This window comes from Manacus vitellinus, unplaced genomic scaffold (genome assembly GCF_001715985.3).
Source record: "Manacus vitellinus isolate BGI_N305 unplaced genomic scaffold, ASM171598v3 scaffold_4_pilon, whole genome shotgun sequence".
Taxonomy (NCBI): Eukaryota; Metazoa; Chordata; class Aves; order Passeriformes; family Pipridae; genus Manacus; species Manacus vitellinus.
In genome coordinates, this window is record NW_021940604.1 from 23,265,029 (window position 1) to 23,287,006 (window position 21,978).

Consider the following 21,978-nt stretch of genomic DNA (forward strand, 5'->3'; position numbering starts at 1 on the left):
TGTTTTGTTTCTCTGCTTTTCATTTAATCCTCTTCTGTGTTACTATTGGTGTGGTGGAGGCATAGCCAATTTTTTTTTAAATAAGGCTGCAGAACTAATTAAGCTGTGAAAGGTTTTCCCAGTTGCAAGCCACTAGACACTAAAGTTCAAAAAATAGTCATTCTAGGCTTCAGAATCCATTACTTCAGAGAAATTATTGTGATTTCATTAACACATTAATTTTGCAACACCAACAGCTCTCACAGATGGTGAAGACATGATCTACAATTCAAATATGACTCTTGTTTGCACAAATGCCTTTCCTTCATATGGCATTTTAAACAAGAATTAATATGAGTAATCTTGCCATAGCTATAAACAGATAAACAGATGTCAGATTTTGCAGTGCCTCACTTTTTTGACAGAATTTTACACACACAAAAACCCCCCGTTTTTGTCATTTACATTAGTTCTCAAAATACTCCACTGACAGAGACTTTTAGTGCTTTCTATCAGCATGTTGAGCCTATGACCATGTCAGAATACATCCTGGTATTATCTGTTCTGCATTTTCCAAATAGCTCATATTAGCTTGTTTTGAAATGACCGTATCTTTTGTACAAAGAAAAAAAAAACCTCCAAAAAAACCCCAAAGAACACTATGATTGTGAAAAGACTGCATTAAAAGGATAATTAATTTTAATAACTATTGGCCATATAAACAATTCAAAACAACATATGTTGGGCATCTGATTACTCATCTCATTTAACTCTCAGCTTTCCTTTTATATAAACAGTGGTGACATTTTTGAGTTTTCAGTAATATATCTTTAATATATATATATATATATACACACACATACACACACACTATATGCTATGGCTATTAGCCCATTTAACTTCTCAACCTTTTGGTTCTCCAGTCAGGTTGCTGTTTGATTCCCTCCTGCCTTCCCTCCCCCCCTCTTCACACACTCACACATATACACAATCCCTCTCTTTCATCCCAACCTTTAAATCAAACTAAATCAATTTAGTACCAATCAAGAAGTAGCAACTATTAAGTCATCCCTGAAGTTTACGAATGCAGGGCACAGATTTTTAGCTTGGGTACACAAACACTGTGCCCTGTGAGATAAAGCACAGGGGGTACTGGCCCTGCTCAGTGCATGTGGCATTAGGAAGGGTGTATCTCCACCATGATGCCCCACGTAAGAAAGAAAATTTCCCAGTGCATTACAAACCAGTCCAGCCCTGCATTGAGCACACAGTGATGATGTTGCACCCTCAAATATGCGGACAAAAAGGCTGTCAAATGCACTGAAGGGTGGTGCATCCCCCCAGGTGTGGGGCAGATGGGAAAGAAGGAGTGCATCAAGCAGGGCAAAGAGGAGCATCCCCACTTCCAACAGCTCCTGGATTTTACCAGGCATCAGCTCTCTCTCTGCTCTCCACAGGAAGGTTTAGTGACCATCACACACAGCACTGAAGCTGAGCAACCCATCACTGCAAACAGTGCAAACACACAGCAGTGAGCACTGAACTGTCCTGGGTATTTGGCACGGGTATGGGTTTTGCCACCCATCTGGCAAGTCAGCACACATGATGGAAACATCTTCTAATCGACCTCCTAAAATTTTCTGGCTTGCCACTGTTTTTCAAGCAGACAGAAAGGGAATTTGTGACTCTATACCGCACATTAATAAGGTACTATTTAACTCAGTAAAGCTGCTGAATTTTCTTTAAAGTAATTTTTGTTCAAGAGCTCACTGTTGGAGCCACAAAATGCTATCTATTTTGAATGTTTGGAATCAGAATTGTACTCCACCGCCCTCCTCTTGCCGCTTGCAGGGTACACTCTTGCCCCAAGGCCTGGCAAAGAGGCAGGGGGTCTCCACATGTACCCTAGGAGTTGCACAAAGAGGTACCAGGAGCTCCCAGACAGTTCCTGAGGCAGGTTGGTGCAGTTTGAAGTCCACGCTGGCCCATCACTGTCTGTTTGCAGGGGAAAGAGAAGGAGGAAACTGACCCCAGGGGTGCCTGCAGTAAGGGATGGAGCAGGACTTCAGATGCAGCTGCAGTGAAGACTTACCTTTTCTTTGGGCCAAGGAAGCAAGCCACCTTGTAAGCCCACTGCCAGAGAAGCAACTGAGAAATATGAGAGAATAAATCCAGCCTCCTTATCTTTCTAGGAAGAGCCCCCTCAATGACTTTAATTAAACAGACTGAAAGAGAAATACAGCCCCCCCAAATTGTTACATATTTTCTAATAATTTAATTTTATTAGTTATCACTTGAAAAATTCACTGAAACACTTCACTGCATTATTGCTGTATTGATTTGTTTATCTCCAGTGGGCTCCTGTATCTCTCCTGGCTAGACAAATATTTTCTCTTCCTTGGTAAAATATTTAGAAGTCCTGCTTAGAAATTCTCTACTGATTTCTCCTGTTTTCAATAATTCACTGAGGAATAAGAAACTCTGAAGTCTGCCCGCCTCACTCATATATTGATCACAGACCCTTCTGTATATTTTATCACTAGATAAAATTAATTAAAGCCACAGAAATTAAAGGTAGCAAATCTGTTCCTCTGAATATCCTGGAGAGACCAAATATCCAATAACTATCTCATTGATTTCATGCAACATCTCAAAGTGTTGATGCTAATATCAGTGAATAATGTCTATCTACTATGTGCATGCATTTCATTATTTTCTTTTTCTTTCTTTCTTTTTTTCTTTCTTTCTTTTTCTTTCTTTCTTTCGTTCTTTTTTCTTTCTTTCTTCCTTTCTTTCTTCCTACATAAGCAATCAGTCTATGCTGCTTAGTTAAGATAAAAGGATAAAAAGTGCATGTCATATGCAGGTAATATGATGCCTCATAATACCATAATAAAAGGCAGAAAAACAGTCCCCACATTGAAGAGGAAATTACTGGAGGAGAAAAAATGTCACTTAAGAATTAATGAATCAAGTCTGTCTTGCAGAATTGATCATTTAAGATGAGGTCAATTAATTTATGATACAAATGGCTATATCACTAGAGGTAATAAAACGGAGCAATATCATTCATTTTATATATAACTAATGACGTGCTCAGAGTAATTACAGACTTCTTCTAAAAGCCTACACTGATTAGTTCAGATGTGATAGGTGAAACATATATATCTTTCCGTTCAATAAAATAACATTTTCTTATCTGTAAAACACACAGCTGATGTCTTATTTTTTTAAGTACTTGCATTCCAGATATAACATCACTGTTCTTCACAACCAGCTCAGAATCATTCTGTTCATGCATTACTTCTGCTTCCCTTTTCCTGCCTCATCCTGTCCCTTCATAGTACAACCAAGAGAAGAGCTAAACTGTTGCAGAGTGCTTATCAACGCTGCACATTGTATTTGGTAGTGCTCACACATGGGGCAGCTCCCTGGGTTTCAGTGCGATTAGTCATAAGCATTAATGCTGTAGGATCATGTTTGGTGGGTCTGACCCAGCACCAGTGGAAAACAATTAAGAGACTCCTCTTTAATGCAATCCATTGGCTTTGGGTCTGTTGCTTAATGCTGGGCCCTGCTCACCATGGAGTCAGTGGGAGCTTTGTCCCTGACCTCAACAGCAGCAGAGGCACGGCCAGGTATTTTGGAAGGAACTGAGGCAGGAATACCCATGAAGACAATAAATGCAGCGGGGCTGAGTTTCAGACATTTCCTAACAAATGTAGGCAAAGCCACTATTTTGTACATTTCTACCCAACAGGAGATTGAACCAGTAGTGGTGTGACTGACAAGGAGTGCGAACGTTACCAAGATAAAGGGTCAAAACTTGCAAGGTGCTAACAGATCCCCTACGCACCTTCATCTCCCTTGGAAAACACTTCTAGGACCGCTCTTGGGCAAGTACACTTCACACCATGAATGCCAGAACACGAACCCTGAATGACAGAAAGATCAGTAATAAGATAACAGCCTATCTCATTCAGCTGTAACGCAACAACCCTCAAGAAGATTAAATTTACCTAACTGGGGCATGTCCAAGGCTAAACAACAGAATGAACATTTCCTTCAGTACATTTAATGTATTTATATTTTAGTGGCGGGTTGCCAGTGTGCTACTTATAAGCTGAATGACTTGGTATCATTTATCCACTTTCCTGGGAAACACGCAGCAATCTACACCAGGAGACAACTCAGAAGACACTGCATCAGCAGAAACACGATTCGTGCCAGATGCGGGAACACCAAGGAAGCCAGGACCAAGGGATCCTGTAGCACTCCAATTTCTCTAATACAAAGAGGTGGAATAAAGCCTTTCCTGGTGGCATCCATATCTTTATTTTGATAGAAATATCCAAAGTGGAGTCCAGATGTGGCTATGAGGCTGCCCTGTAGCACGACACAGGATTCTACTGTGTTTAAAAGGGCCACACTTGGGCTTTAGGCACAGGGTAATTAATACTTTAATCAATCAGTTGTCAAATGCAGGCATGAAGTTCATACATCAGTGCAGTCCACCATTAGCCTCTGAAGGACAATCTAGTATCAGACACTACTTCATTAAGAAATACATCTGGTAAAACCTGTTTGTAGACGTATTTACATCAGCCCAAGAGAAACCAGCATGCAAACACCCACCACTGCTGCGGTAAAAGTGAGTCTGTGCCTTATATTCAATGCTTTGGACTAGTATCAACCCCTCAGTAAAGCTTAGCAAGAGGACAGAAAGGGGTCACTAGGGCAAAGATGCCATTTTCAACTTCTCCAGAACCAGAGGGTGACTGATGAAACTCCTCTTCTTGCTCAGGAGAACACCACTGGGGGACACCTTGCACAAGGGAGGGCTGCATCTTGAGGACCAGGCTCTTATTGAAGATGCTGAAATGTGGGACTGAAGATTATAAAAGCCTCACATAAAATCCATGTATTCAACTCTGCCAACTAGTTGCTACTTCCTTTTCCCACTGTGGTATCCAACTGCTGTCTCTTTATAAACACTCAGGCATATGTTCTGACTTCACAAATACTACTGCACATTTCTTATATCCCATTCTGGCCTTGGTTGCCTTTCCTTTTAGCCCAGGTTGGGTCCCACAATAGTCTGGGAAGTTTCCAATCCTGCCACCCAGCCAGGATGTGCAAGGCATGGAGGCAGAGACTCTCACCCCATCCCAAAAGCCATAAGATGAGGAGACAGTGCCCCTTCCCCTGCATACCCTCCTGCCTTGCAACCAAGTGAGAACCTGACACACCAGCCATATGTTTTTCAGCAAGGGCTCAAGTTTTTTGAAGCCTGCCAAACATCGGACACAGCAACAATTTAGAAATTAGGCAGTGGCTTGAAGCACACATACAGAGGTTTCTAGTATACGGCCAAATGAGTCACAACTAGTCCTCTAACACACAGCTCAGTCAGATCCTTTCCAGAACACCCAGATGCTGCCCAGCGTGAGCACCAAGGCACCTTGCCACCTGGGCCCCCTCACAAGGCTGTGAGCACTCCTGGCAGGACACTAATTCAGTCTATCAGAAGGAAAGAAACCTAGATCTGTGTGTCCTGGGGAACTATGTGCCTAACTGTCTCTAAGGGGCAAAGGCATGTGAAACCTCTCTCAGCTGTCCTCGCCAGCTCCCCAGGTTTATTGGGCAATGTGGCTACCTGCTCCCTCCCTTCTTTTCTCCATTTAGCCATCAACAAGGCTTTTCTTCAGAGTAGGTCATGTAAAAGGTAATCCCACTCACAGATCCCATCTGTGGTGCTAATCCTGCAAATGTCCTTGTTTCTACAGTCCATTGCCTGATCGAGCACAGAGAAACTTTGGGGCAAAGACTGAACCTCAAGTGTTAATTTACTCAACACTTGTGAGCACAGAGAACATGTGTCCCCAGTGGGGCTCTTGGTCAGACTGACTCCTCTATAAACATCAGTTTGGAGGTCTGTACTAACTCTTCACCTCCTGTGGAACTGCCCCTCAGGAGCCAAAGCTCGCACTGGGCTGGGTAGGTGCTGTTCAGTTCTTAGCACAGACTCACACACTTGTTTGACATAAAGATTGTTCCAAGGCATTGAATTTCCCTTTCTCAACTCAGAAAAAGGACAAATATTAAGAAGTGCTGTAAGGTAGGAACACAGCGGGTGTGCAGGTGAAACACTGCAGATCTGCAAAAGGGCACAGCCATGCTCAGAAGCATGGGGTCAGACTGAGGAAGAGGGGGGGAATGTGTTCCACCCAGAGACGATGGCAAATGACAAACTCCTTTAAGAGGTTAGCAATAATCAGCATAATATCCTAATGCTGTTGTGTGCTCTTTTCACAGCTAATTGAGTTATCACAAAAGCTATTCAGCTGCCAGCACCCTGCGCCAAGCGATAGAGTGGGCGCAACCTTGCCAGAAGCCGCAGAAGCCGCTGTCGCTCACCAAGGTGTCCCACGTTTCCCTACCCGATCCTCCTCCAAAACTCCCACTGGATCTGCTCAGGCTTCCTCCTGAGATGGACTGGGTAGCCTGGGGCACAGCCAGTGCCTGAGCAGGGTATGCAGGTGTCTGTGTGTCCAGCACTGCAGCACTGCATGCAAGCCTATGGGGCTGGGGGCTTTGTCTGGCAGGGATGCAGACTGTCCCCGAAGGGGAAGGGCAGTTCACAGCATCTACTTTGAAGTCGACTATGACTAAGTCCCTGCCTCAGCTGTCATGACTGGGAATTGTTGCTCTTTCACTACCAAATGTCAAACAATGCTGTAACAGGCATAATCCAAAGTGTGGCTCTAAGCAGTTATTCAGCCTCGATCACCATTTTTGATGTCTTATTGTAAAACATTCAGTATGTTTATTGTAGCAGGATTTTTCTATCCAAGATGGCTTGTGATAATTTCTTCATACTGATTGTTCCATTTGAATGGAGTGATTATTATAAAAAACAAAAAGAATCATTCCAGCTGAAACCTGCTGCGAAGGAACCCCGAGGCAGGCTCTAACACACTGTGAATGTGGTTACAATATAGCTTGTAGCAATGCTAGGTGTGAAGGAAAACAGATTTTTACAATGTTTGGAGCTTTGTGTAAAAACAGTTGACAAAACAGAACACTGCAGTTGCATACAACCTAAAACTGTCCTGTGACAACTTTCTCTCTGTTTAAAAGAGACCAAAGCTTGTCTGTCTGCTTGCTTTTCCTTTCCCTGATGTAACCCTCCTAAACTTCTTGTTCTCCCAAAAATCTTTACCAGTTTTCTGAGTGAATACCGACTTTATGTCATTTAAATGCAAGACCCACTCTGTCTCCATTTTTCATCCTAATTATGCAGAAGTCTAAGCTACATGAAGCATAAGGAGAAAATAGAGTTATTTGGTAATTAATGGCTAATGATAAATTGATTCCATTTTTTGAATCACTGCAGTTGTCATCAGTGGTATTTAAAACATAGTCTTTTCAAAGCCCTTGTGTTCTTTGTGTTGGGGTTTTTTTAATGTTTCCAGTCAAAAGGAATGAATGTAAGTTATGCTAATGTCTGGTGGTAATATAGGTTGGGTCTTGTTTCATCAGAGTGGCTACATATTTGATTTTGTATATAAACAGCTGAGCTCCATGTTTTCAACTTCAGTCTGAGGCTTTGAAACCACAGGAGGAACTTTGGATCTGAAACCACTGGTAAAGCCTAAAATATGGTGAGCAAAACTTCAGGGAAAATGAATATAGTGTGAAGTGGGGCTTGCCAAGAAGGAAGTTCTTCTCCCTAGAAATGTTCCTGGCTAAAATAACACAGAATGGGACAATAACAGCGTTTAAACCTAAAATCTTTAATGTGAAATTTTTACACTGGTACCATACAAGAGCTGATTAAAGGGTACATCTGCACTGCTGTTTCAGTACTGGCCTAGTCCACCACTGCAGCAGCGAGAGAAGTTCTAAATAAAATTAATACGATGCAGAAGATAAAAGGAGGGTAAGAGCAGTACAGAGAAGTGGGGGTTAAATGCCCTCAGCAGGTCAGACTGTCTGTCTCACCAAGATTCACATTTCAGAAATGCCTAAAGAACACCACCTCAGCCTGAATGCCCTTTCCAAGGGTAGTGCAGGCTCTGGGAAACCTCATCCCACACCAAGTGCACTGGTCTTTGAGCATAACTATGTCATGCAATAGGCTGTAGGGCAGAGCAAACCACCCTTCAAGACATCAAGTCCTACATTCAACTCTAGAGCTCCCATCAAGCCTTATCAGATGGTGGCCACAGGTCAGCAAGCAGCAGCCCAGCATTTGCATGATGTTCTGCCCACACAGAAAGGCCGAGAGGCAGTTCCTCTGCCAGGCTTAGCCTAGTCTGACAGGAGATCATTCAAGTGTGTCTGTAGCCACCTTCCTGGTGGGACTAATTTGAGGGTAGGGATCTGTGGAGTCAACTGAGTGTCTCCACCATGCTCCTCATGGCCTTTAGCTGATGGGTGGCAGCACAAGAAGCCAGCTTGGCAGAGCAGTGGCACAAACACATTTGCTGGTCAGCCAGGCAGTTTGATTTGGGTTATGTGGGAATTGTCACCTTGATGTTCAACACTTGATTTCCAGGCTAACACTTCCCATGATGTGCATTCTCAAAATTCCCCTGGCTCTGAAACTGTCTGGGAAACAACTCAGCAGCCAGAAATAAGAAGTACATTGAATAGGTGAAGCTGGGAGTTTTGGTGAACTACAGCATGTGCCTTCCCACAACAGGAGGTTTAGCTGTAGTGCCCCAGCGAGAGCTTTACTACTTTCTAAAGACAACATGAGTGAAATTCATGAAACTGCTGTCACTAAAGCCGTGCAAATTATCAGCAGTGGGAAGCGCTGTAAAGACTTTGAGAACAGGACAAGAAATGTTGGCTTTGAATATTTGGGAAGCCATAAGAAAGAAATCAAAGCTAGCAGCTGAAAAAAACATTTCTGGGGCTTAGAAATACTTTCTCACAGTGTCCAGGCCCCGTCATCTCTTTGGGTAGCAGGTGAAGGTCGCACTAGTAAAATCCCCTCTTTCCTATTCCTCATAGAATAGAAATGCACTTCTTTTCTCAGGAGGACATTTACTTCCTAGTCCTTGGAGAGCCTTCTGCAAAATTTCCATTTCCACATGTTCAGCTACAGGAGGCAGCAGAACAGCTTCTCCATCCCTGGGGTGCCCAAGCTGTGGAGTCCCACTAGCACCTAGGCTGAGGACCACTTCGTAGGACAATCAACAGGGCCAGCACGGCTGTCATACCAGGAATCCTCACACCTGCACAGGGGCTGCAGAGATCCTGCTCCCCATGAGAACAGGACCAAACATCAGCCACAGAAGGTTTCCTCTGCAGAGCAGTTGTCAAACAGTGCAGTGAGGAAAGAGAGCCTGTATGCGCTAGGCACTGCAGCACTCCCTGCATCTAGTCCCAGCAATGGGGAAAAGAAAGGGGAGTTGAGAGCAATTAACACTGTAAATTTTTCTATCAAATTCTTTTGAGAAATGTGGATGGAGTTAAGCAAAGGAAAGCTTAAAGGAAAAAGATGAAAGGGGCACTAGGCTCAAGCGGTATCTCACTGATTGACCAAAATCTCCCCAAATGAGAAATCTGCACCCTCAGGAATCTCATGCCTACCAAGTCTGCAGATCACTTCAGAAACCAGACGAAGATTTATATTCTCTAATTAATTCACTTTTTTATGCAGTATCATTTTTTTTACTGATCCAAACATTATTCTGATAATATAGCAAGCATTGTGAGGTGGGAAATAACCCATTTGTCTAGAATTTATATATAGTAATATCTTATATGTATTTTTCCTAGTATATTTTCTTTTTAGTATTCGAGAGAATATAAAAATAACAATAAAACCCCCTCTGTTACGATTCCAGTTGCTCATAGGTTGGTTGACAGGACTATAAGTGTAATAATGAGGAGGTTTGAGGGGCAAGTTAATGTTTTTTGCTAACATATGATGCTTTTAGCCTAGGGCATTGCTGGAGGCCAATATCGCTTCACCTGAAACCAAAATCACCACTGAACAGTCATTAAATCACTTGGAGTTAAATGTAATATTATTGGGTCTAGAGAATTATACTGTAATCCAGATTCAAAATATCATTAGTCCATAGAACAGAAAACAAGAATGCAACCTGAAACCTTAGGAAATCTTTATTTACCCATAATAAAGGGTTCCAAGTCCAATTTCTTCCTCGCACCTATGCCATTTTACAGTGGCGTAACTCTCACAGATTTGTGTGTTGCTTCCTCTGATTTATGCTTGTACAAGCAAGAAGGTTACAGAATAGAAGTCTCTGGGTAATTTGAAATATATATATATATGTCTCTGTGTGTTTTCCCCCATTTATATAGGTCATGGATCTATACTTTTATTATTACATATTAATCTTTATCATGCAATAATATTTATAGGCCAGAATTCACTACACTCTGTGCTCTAACACATGCATGGCCATGGCATGAGCTGCAGCAGAACTGTCTGGGTCTCACAGTCTACCTGAGGCAGACTCCCTGCATATGTTTCCCCACCTTTCCCAAACACACAAAATCCTAGAGGGACTGTATCAGCTGCTGATCTGAAAAAATAATGTTAGGGAAAGATTGACTTGATTAGGGAAAGATTGATTTGACCATTAGTAAAAATGAATGAAAAAAACCCCAAAACTTTCCAAGAGAGGAGCTGCTGAGTTTTAGTCTATAGAGCTTTGAAAGGAGTCAAAACTGTTTGAGATTTGAACACATGTGATTCATACTTTGAGGACTGCTGTTTTCCCTGATGGTAATGGTACACACCACCCTATATCCCAGAGTATGTTCAGTTTAAAAAGTAGCCCTCTCTCTGAAAACCACATTTGATTAGAATAACCCTGGCCCAGATCCAAAATCTGCCTGGATCAGGGAAGCGTGTCACATCAGTTTCAGCCTGGGACTGAGACATGCTACATCTCTTGCACATTGGGCATAGAGAGTGGAATTCATTTTCCTATTTCCTCTGGAGTTGAGGGCTGGAGAAGATGAAGCTAAGCAAGGGAAATTGCTTTGCCGCACACAGAGGAAGCATTCTGAGTCCTCTACTTACTGCAAGGCAGTGATCCTGGCTGAAACCCAAAGCCCATTGGTACAGGCCAGGCTCCGCTTCCCCCTCCTATTAGCACAAAATCACCAGTAGAGAGAGGCTGATTATGAGCTCACTGGTCAGGCTTACTCTTGGGCACTCCCATATGGAGCAGGTAAGACTGAAATTAGGGGAGGAGAGGAGAGCAGAGGGAGGGGAAGGGAGGAGAGAGGAGGGGAGAGGAAGGGAGGGAAGGAGAAAATCCAGAAGAGAATTTTAAAAAGAAAAAAAAGATTACTCTGTCCCAGGTAGGTAGGATTTACCATGACTATTACGGCCCCTAGCTATCTTAAACCATAGTTTTCCAGGATTTTAACCTTGAAAATAATAAAGGAGAAGTTATAAAGGTCTGAAACTGCAGCCTAGAGCCAAACATATGGTGAACTAATGGGTGTGAAAACTTCCTTGTCTTGTTCTGCTGATGCTCCTCTTGTTTCACTAAGAACATTCCTGCTGAGAAGCCACAGGACCCAACAGCTGTGAGGGTGGTGGGCAGCAACCAACTTGCGTGCAACACCTGAGGGAGAAAGGGCCAGCCCTTCACACACCCTACTGTGCACTGTCGTGCTTTTGTCAGGCCCAAAATATTTGCTGGTTTCAAGGAATGGAAAATGTGCTTTCTTCCTTGCTGATTTATACCTACCTCTTTCTAGGCAGGGTATGGAAGTGGAAAAAACCAGTCTTTCATACACAAATGAAAAGGTCTTACCTATACCTCTGTTTACAAAGTGTATAGCACTAGAGTGTACCTGACACCAAGCTATTTAGATAAATAAAATCTATTCTTAGTAACCCCAGGATCAATCTGGGATAACTCCACTGAAGCCAGTGTTGTTTTTCCAGTTTGAATCATGTAACCAAGTGTTGAATTTGGCACAAAGAATTAATTTCTCACTGAGGAGGACACATTACAGCAGAAGGCATCAGATGCACTGTTCAGTAAAGAACACAATCACAGAGGAGCCTTTAGCAATGCATTGTGTTACTGTAGATGGCACTCATTCCTTGCCTGGATGTACGATGCACACTGCAACCGCACAGATTCTATTAGGTAAATGCATCATGGCAAACCCTTTCATACTTACAAGACCATGCAGATGATTTTCTTCTTGCATGACATGCACAACAAATCAGCTATGTGGAAGTGGCACACTAGGACAAAAGAAATCAATGTATTTAAACTATCACCCTACAAGTGATGAAGGATGTGCAGATTGTTATATTTCCCATCTCTTCTTGCACGTGTATCACAAGCAAGACCCTTAAGAATGCTATGCTCTTTAGATTCCTCCTCAAAGAGGACTAACTCTGTCTTGCTTTCTCCCGGCCCTTTTCCTTCCCTAGGTCTTCCCACAAAACTCCTTCTGACAACAATTTCACAGGGTAGAGCACTACCTGAAATATTCCTCATCAGATCAGCTGAGATCTGGCAGGCAAATGAAGACCTGCAGCCATCACATACAAAGACTCCTAACGGTGTATTTGTTCAATGCAACTGGAGTGTTTGCTTTTCTTTTAAGGGCCTTCCTTTACATTTATTTTAACACCCATCCTGGGTCAAGTGCTCCTCATCCAGTGACTTAGAGCAGTAGTAAAAGGAAGGTTACATAGCTGCAGCACTGAGATGGGACTTGCCAGATCAGCCTTAGTCGTTCTCTGCAAAGACAAAATTCCTGAGTAACTTCAGACAAGGGGAAGGGTAGACAGTGAAATAATCCAAACAGCACAATCATAGGTATTTACTTTGATTGTCCAGCTCAACTCTGCAAACAGAGGTAGAGATCTCAGGAGGGTGGATCATGGCAGGAATCTAACTAAGGTTCTGAACTAGTTCCAGCAAAATTCTCTCTCTCTCTCCATCTATTGCTGAAGGAGTGAAGGAGGAGCAAGCTCAGGCAAGTCTCTAAGGCCAGGAGGCTTGTATGTTTTTTATTTTCAGTATGTATCTTTGATCCTCTTTTTAAAATTTGGAGGCTTACCTGTGTCTGACTAGCCTACTTGGAGCATGAGGTTTTTCAAACAGGCATCAGGTTTTCTTACATGTGTGTACAACATCCAGTACAATCAACCACATACCACGGGTGCCTTGATCCACCACTATCAAATGACCAAAGAGCAACATCACTGTGAGGCTCCTTCCACTCTGTGGGATCAGGAATCATGAAGGGCTTTGCTCAAGTCCTGGCTTTAGGATTGGGTCCTCTGTCACTCAGTACAGACATTTGCACACTTGCTACTCATACACAGCTTGTTATATGGAACGTTACATGGAATGGCTTATTGTAGGATGCAATATAGTACTGGGGGAAAGGAAGATGGAGTTAAGCATAGTGTATTGACTATTAGACATGACTGAGAATATTGACTGTTCTTCACATCTTCCAGGCACATCTGTCACCCTGTGATATAGGAGGGGATATGACGCAGAGGTGGGGACATGCCGGTTAACCTCAGGCACTTGTCCAAGCAAACGAGAGATCTGAGGTATGCACAAGGGTTGAAATTCCATTACAGATTTTAAATAATTAAACACTACATGTTTGGAAGCTCATTCCTTCCTATTACTTCTTAAATAATTAATCTGTATTTACATCTAGTGAACTTCACGGAGCTATACACATAACAAATTTGAGTCAAATTGCAGAAGAGAGATTGTTCCTGTCTGACAGCATTACAAATGTTTTTTGTTGTATACAGTAACTTCAGCTATTAGGGATCAGTCAAAAGCCAAATCCAACCTAGATGCTATACATCACAGGAGTTTTTTTATCAAATTATTCTCAAGTAATCAGAACACTAAGAGAAACTGTAAATCCCCAGAAGAAAAAAATGTGCTTCTTACATCTTACAATAGTAAAAAGTGATTCAAATTGGAAGACAGAGAAATGAAAAACTGCATATATTGTTCTTATTGCACATAATCATTATGTTCAAGCTAATGCTGTCAGTTCCATGTAATCTGTAGTACAGTCTGATTAAAAAATACTAATCTCAAAGCCTAGAATAATAGATATAACAGAGTAACAGACCTTGGAATAGAAAAAAAGAAAATCAAAATCTATGTAGAGTCCTTTTCTTCCTACAACACATTATTTCCCTCTACTTGCTTCTAGTTCAAGCTGAACACGCCATTAAATACCCAGCAGGTTTCACCTAACTGGAACTACATGTGATGCACCAAAGCGAAGAACCAACACTGTTCAAACATTCAAGACAACAAAGCACTGAAAAAGGCACTTGAAACACAGCTCTGCTGTGGGAAAAAAATGTGTAGGAATGGCATCAGGATTACATGTTTAATATACATGTGATTTGCACCTCCAGTTAGCCTCTATTTACAAGTAAACAGATATATATTCGTTCACTTATGCAATTCTAGGTGGTGTTCCTACAAATTCAGTCCAAAACTAAGTTATTTCCTTTTCAAACAGCATTATTACTAATAGAAATGCTGCCAGTCAAACAGTTCCTTCAATTATAATAAGTGGAGCAAAGCTGCCTTCAGACTGAGATCTCAGTTACACCTGCACAGTAATTCTGGAAGTTAATTAGATTGCACAGGGGTAAATATGGACTTAATATGCTCTTCAGAGGCCTCATAATGGCAAAAGACATATTAGGGAGAGAAGAAAGAAACCAACTTGGTTTTCAAATCTCAGGTTGGCTTTGCAAGGAAGCGAGTAAAAACGTCTGTACCTGTAGATGAAGCAGTCATGCTTTGGAGATCACAGAAAGCCAGTGTCACCTTGCAGAGGAAAGGTTTGCTTAAAAAATATCTCGCAATGTTCTTATTTTGTAATTCTTATTAAAATATAAAAAACCAAAGCAAGGACACCTAAACGAAGAGCAGGCATTGGATCCAGTAATGACAACTCTCCTGTTTGCTCCTTTGACCTGTGCAGCTCTAATTCAGAGTCTCGAGGACAGAAGCTGCACATTTCTGAATGGCAGAAGACAAACAGCGCTGCAGAAGAAGGGACCATGAGGTCAGGTTTCAGTAAAAGCCAGGCTTGCATGCCAGGCACGGAGATCAAGGAGCGACTAACTCAAAGCACAGGAAGAATCAGTGCTTCAGATGTCAGCTGTTTCAAGGATTACAGGCCCTCCTGTTTCTAGTGTCAAGGTAATAATCAGAGCAGCGGATGCGCGAGGCTCCTCGCCGCGATAGCTGAACGTGCAGCTCTCGATTTGGATTCAGTTTGCGGGATTTTGTTTCCTTTTTAAACAAAGCCAACAGTGCCAAGTATTCATATTTCAAGGCTGTTTTAAGGATCAAAACCCATCTTACTTAACAAAAAGATGAGCAAGAGTCAAAGCAGAAAATTATATGGGAGCTTCACATACAGTAGGTGGAGAGGCAGGATTCTGTGACTTTTTATCAGAGGTATTCGTTTAGATATTGGAGCTAAAAATGTCACTGTGTGTGCTGTCCCATTCCCCCCCCCCCAAATAATTGTGTTCTCACATAAATCTGATTTTGGAATAAACTTTTATTGTGGAGACAATGTCTGTGGTACTGGAATGGCTTAATGCAAATTAACCACACTTCCATAAGTCAGTCTTGAAAGATGGCTGAGAAAAATAATAGCTCGCTTGCATCGCGTGAGCATGGCAAACAGTACATCAACACAGAGGGAAACTTCTTTAACAGGTTGGGAGAGGGAGAACGTGATAAATCTGTCCAGACTGCACAGCAAGGCAGGATGCCTCACTAGCATTGTATTCCTCGCCTCAAAATACAAGGGTGAGTGACTGGAATAGAAAAATGCAATGCTAGGAAATACCCAAAAATTGAAAACCCCGGTAATTACATGGTAGGCAGACCATGTGGTCCTGGCTGCTGAAGCACAAGCATGGAGGTCTTCTCAGCTGACTTGGCCAACACGTCTAAACCCGTAGCAGGCTGGGTTTTCTTCCCTGCATAGTTTGGATTTTCACTGAAGGCCTTTTGACATATGTTCTGTATGTGAATTGTATTGTATGCATTGCTTTCTTTTGGAGATATGTATCTGTCTACCAAAAGTCATACCTCTCTTGTGTTCCTTACCTGAGATGGAGAGAATGCTTCAAAAATGCACTCCCAGTTGTATTTTAAAAACAGATGTTTTATGTCAGTTGCTGCTATCTTGTGAAGTGTAGATGTAAAAGCAAGCTTTACATAGAAAGGGCTGGTTGTCTGCTCCCAACTCACATGGTGCTGTCTGAGGCATGTGAGGTAAATGACAATAAATCAAATGATAAATCAAAAATATACCAGTCGCTTTTGGTGTGTGCTTAATTGACATTCCACCTCTAATAATTACATCCATATGGAATTTTGTGTGTGAGCAGCTTCATTTGCAACATCACAATAATTAAATGACATTAGGGTTCAGAGGCAGGTATGTGAGAAAGTGCTGTTAGGAGTACTTGACAACAATGACAGACCTATGGATGCCTGCCTTTACTTTGCATTCCTTTATTTCATTATTGTCACAGAACTAAACTGGGGAGGGTGAGGGAAAGAGGCTGGACAACAGGCATGAAAACTAGAAGGCCCCACATTTCCTGCTAAGGATCCTGTGGAGCAAGCCCTCAAAGGAAGCCATTTTATACCTTTGCCCTGCAAAAACCACCGTGCACTTCTGAACACCCTGCCTTGGAAACATCTCTTTTGGCTATTCACAGAGAGCATAGGAAGCTCCTCAAAGCACACAAAACTGCTATGCAGAAGGTAACAAAGCTGGCTCTCTGCTGTCAGTGTTATTGGGATATGGTGACTGGCTGGGCCAGCTGCTTGGAGCTTTGTGCTAACCATGGCTAACCCTGATTCGGTACGTTTTATCTCATTTGACAATTGTGCCGACAAAAGCCATGAGGTAAAGGCAGGAGGAACTCATCACTGCAATTCCACATGAGCTTCAGAAGTGCAGTTATGCCCATTTTTATGAATGGGAAGCAGAGACAAAGTGACTTGGTCAGGGTCACAGGGAATACCTGCAACAGGGTCCAGGAGCAAACAGACACTTCATTAAGGACTGGTCTAATACCACACATTGGGGCAATCTTCCTTACAAGAAACGCAAGGCTTGCATTCAGAGACCTACCTAGTTTGGTCATAATGAAAAATCAAGCTGTAAGCAGTTGCAGGTAACTGACAGGGTTTTAAGTGGTAAAAATCATATTTAGTAACATCTAGGCCTTACAACATTTAGGGAAGGGGACTTTCTGCAGTTAACAGTGCTTAGAAGCCGAAGACTACAGGAAGATTGAAAATAAGTGGGGGCATAAAAAAAAAGTTACATGATTTATCATGGACCTGAGGAAGAAGATCATTAAACTGAAAGAAAGATAGTAATGGGGAAAGAGAGATATTTAGAAGGGGAAGAGAGACCTAAGGATAAAACTACAAGGAGCAGAAAACCAAAAACAAAGGTCAAAAATAATTTAAAATGGAAGAATAGCAGATATACATATGTGAAAACAGCTCAGCTGACAGGGACAATCTTGCCTCACTGCAGCTTTTGACAAACACATACCAGCTTGTGTGAACCTTGAACAGAGGAGCCCATTTGTGCTGGGGACAGTCACAAGTGGAGCAGCTCAGGAGACAGGCTCCCAGTGCAAGGGTACCAAGACAGGTGAGGGGGAGCAGCCCTGCTCCCCAGTGAGCTCCACTTGCTCCCTGCTCACCATCTGCGGCAAGTGTAACATTAGCATTAGCTGTTTCAATAACGTTTTAAACCTTCCTACCCTCCTTTTATAAAGTTCCAACATGTAGATTCAAATCACAGAACATTCACAGGCAATTATTTTCTAACAATGCTAGAAGAAAAGCTTCCAGTCCTACAGCTTCAAAAAACCCTGCCCAGCCATGCTCTGTGGTTGACCTTTTTCAAGACCTAAATATATATGAGATACCTAAATAACATAATTGGCCAAGTATAAGGCTGATGTGAGCTGGAGGCCTTATACCAGAGGTGACATAGGCCCTCTCTAAGCAGGAGAGAAACTGCAGGAACTCCATCCTTGCTGGTTTGCCCCCTGCGTTCAAAAGCTTCTCTGATGCTCACTCCTCTCCCAGTTTTGTGTGATTTTATTCATGTGCATCCCAGTGTCATGTTTCACAGTGGGTGTACTTAGCTGTACAAACTGTGCCAAGTGAGCTTACCAGAATGGCAATGTTGTGCAGGAGGTGGTGCTTCTGCAAGGGCAGCCCAAAATTCCTATTTTCCACTGTTGCATGAGAACAGCCTATCATGCTGTAAAAGATATAAACGTTTTGTGGCCTTGCAGATAAGCTAGACAGCCAATCCATCATCATGACTGCATCACCACCACCACGGTGAAGGGATAAGGAGCGAAAGCTGATGGCTTCTGCACAACAAACAAACAAGCACAGAGACAGTGTTTGCTCATTTCAATGTGCAAAGCTGACTTGTTTAAATATGAATATGTTGCTTATAGACAAATTTTAGTGGCAGAAGCCCTACGGCATCTATCACTGTTTGAACTTCTGCTAAAAATAGTCACGTTGTCTTTCGATTTAATTAGATGCCACATCTGCAGGTAGTTTTCATTCCCTCCACCACATCTCCACCTGTTACCATTTTCTCCACCCTCCAGGGTATATCGTGCTCAGGAAGATACTAACTACACAAGGTTCATGTGGTGTCACAAACATCTGAAATCACTTCTCTGTCCTCACCAAAAGGCTGTGCCCTTTTCTCTCTCTTCTCCTCTCACTTGTTCTCTTTCTCTGTCATGCTCACAGGTGAGAGGTGCCAGGTACAGCTTCAAAATGCCCCCAGTGCCTTCACTGAAGACTGAGGTTGTCTAAAAGACAGCACACACTATGGACACTGCGGAGCGGTTTCTTTCAGACCAGGTTGTGATAATCACTGCTTCTCCATTTACAGAAAAGTGAGTGATTTTCTCTTCCCCCTGTGCAAGCCTACAGCATGTTACAGATGTGCTTTAGAATCGAAGCACTCTCTGGAGGAGCTAACTGAACTTTTCTATTCCTGGGTTTTCACTGCATATATATTCAGATGAAGCATCTGTCTTAAACTCAGGGTGATCAGGCACCTCCCAGAGCTCACTTAGGCGCTGTGTTTACAGATACGAGAAGGAGCAAATCCCACCCAGGAAACAAGCAGCAATGAGAAAATATAAAACATGAAATCTAAACACTTCTGATTTCCTCCAAGAGCTGCAATCCAGGCACTCTCCAAATCCCTCTTCTGAGACTCTACATGGAGTTCCTGAAGGAACTTAGCAAGGTCCAGGATATTTCTTATTTGCCCTCTTTGAAGTTTTTGAACTCTGAGAGCACTGGGAGGTTCCAGTGACCACAGCAGCTCATCCCTCCAGCATAAGTATCTGCATGGATTTTGGTGCAGGATCAGGGCTTTGAACACCAGGGATGTGGTACCTCCACAGCACTCCTGCTGTGCTGGTGCACCATGTGCTGTCACTCTGCCACCCAAAAAGTGGCTCTGAAAATAAAAGGTGTATTTCCAACACCATGCACGATTTTGCTAGCTCAGCACCTAGGAATCTACAAACAGACAGCAAAGACCACGAACTGCCCATTAGACCACAAACCTTCAAAAAGGCATTTTGCCTTCTAGACACAACGTTCCTGCACGAGTGGCAATACTCAATGTTTTACAGCTGAGCTATTTTGTCTGCTGTGTTAATCAGATTTGCTTTTAGCAGGTTTTTCTAACAGCACAGGGGGGAAATTGGACCAAACTCATCTACACCAGGGCTACTCCCAGCACATACACTGATACAGCTGAGTTGGAGGCAAAGAGTGGTGGGATTATAGTAAATTCCATGGAGGCAAGCACAGCCAGCTTTCCAAGTATGCAAGCAAGGTACTGCAGCTCCCCAGGCAGGTTGCTGTGGTCTTCTCAGCCCCCACCTCAGCTCCTACCAGTAGTTCAGGGATACCAAAGGGACACATCTCACACATCTCACCAGGGTGGCCTTGGAGAGAAAAGCTACCACACAGAAATCACTGCAGCTGTGTGATGACTTAGGCCAGCTGAGATTTCAGCAATCAAAATCCCCACAGAAGGATTTTGATAACCACTGTGGACAAATACCTCCATTTATGCAGGGAAGTACATCAGCAGCCAGGCCCTCTGGTTATTTCCTTTCACTGACCACAGTGATCTCAAGCTAATCTCATTTGAACTTTGGACAGCTTGCACTCATCTGGTCCTTGGCCATGCCTTGCTGCTGGGGAGAGTTTCAGCCCTAGTTTGTGCTGGAGGAAAAAGGGACCTAAAGCTGGACTGCTGGACTGTGCAAGCACATCAGCTATAACCCCTCATTAAATGAGTGCAATGTGGTGACTAAGAAGGATGACAGCACAGTGGCAATTGCCAGAGCCCTGTGGCAATATACTGAGCATATCCACTGGGGAGAACAGCACTTGATCAACACAGCCTGAAATCTCTCGGAAAGGAAGAAATAGGATACGTGTAAGATAAAACTGAACACATTTTCCAGGCCTTGCGCAACCCCTGTGCCTGTAAGGGAGTGTGTGCCCCTGCCAAGGACCCCATTCTTCCCTGGGCACGTGCTCTGGGAGGGGCCCTGCATGCTGCAGGTGCATGCATACCCAAGAGTCTCACCTGCACGCTTTTCTCATGGCATTCCACGCTTCCAGTTTAAAGAAGAGACTGAATCCTGTAGGATCCGGTGATTTTACACAAAATACTATCCCAGAGATTTATTAACATAAAGGGAAAAATAACTGCTAACAGTTATTTCTACCTATGGAGTCAATCTCTTAGCTCTTTAATATTTTAGTTTCCAGCATCCTTCAGCACGTACTGGTAACATGATACACCACACAGTGTCCCAGCACTATCTTCAGGCATTACATAAACCTATGTTTGGGATAGATTCTTATCCACTCTGAGACTCCTTTGCACCACTCTGGCAGCTGAAAGGGGCTGCCTGAGTACATTATATGCACACCAACTTTTGAGACTTCTTTCTATTGCCAGAGTGATATAAAGGTATCCCTGTCTTGAGCAGAATCTGTCCTTTGCTTAATGTATGTAACAAATGAAGCTGCTGTTTAAACACCAAAAGCAGAGAGAGAGGGTTGGTAACCAAGTGAACACCAAGCACTTCTTCCCTTGGCAGTCAGGATCCACGTTGTTAGAAAGTGGAAATATATCAGGATGTGTTACCTTACTAACCACAAAAAAACCTCTCAGAAAATGACTGTTTCCCATCTTGACTAAGGAGACATCCATTTCAGCGGTATGTGCAGTTCATTTGGGACAGGCCACAGGTGGTCAATTGTTCCTCTGCCTGTCTAGAAGAAGTATGTTTATTTCCCGTAATAAAATGTATTAATATAATACAGAGTTTATAGCTCAATTAGGAAAGTGACATGCAAAGAGAGCTTCTTGCAGAGAATACAGTTAGAAACGAAGTCTTGCAACTGAGTGAAATACTACCCTCCTCCCCATCAGACACACAGAAACTACACAGTTGGAGAGGCAATTGACAGGTATTTTAATATTTAACTAGCCTGTATAACTGAATATTGTATTGTATATTAAAGCTCTAGACTATAACTGTGTTCCTTTCTCTGTTTAAAACAATTTTAACTGATCATTCAGGCACTGAATAAAAAATAAAATAAAAAGAAAAAGGCACAGAATTTAATTTTGGTCCCGAGCATAAACAAAGCTGTGCATTGAGTAAAATTTGAGAACATTGTGCACATGCACACTTTGATCACTTTGCAGGATCCACACACACTGCTCTGCTTGCTTCAGTTACTATGCATTGCCTGGGCAATCAAACTGTTTTTAAATACCTATAAGTAAATCTTGGAACCTGTTTTCTTCTATTATGTCAGATAATAATTCATAATAAATGAA

General features: G+C 42.6%; 1 protein-coding gene across 2 annotated transcripts in view; it reads right to left on the reverse strand.

Annotated features, from left to right (window-relative positions):
- SOBP (sine oculis binding protein homolog) overlaps positions 1 to 21,978 on the reverse strand; it is a 116,703-nt gene that overhangs the window by 19,307 nt on the left and 75,418 nt on the right. The gene's annotated exons all lie outside the window — the stretch shown is intronic.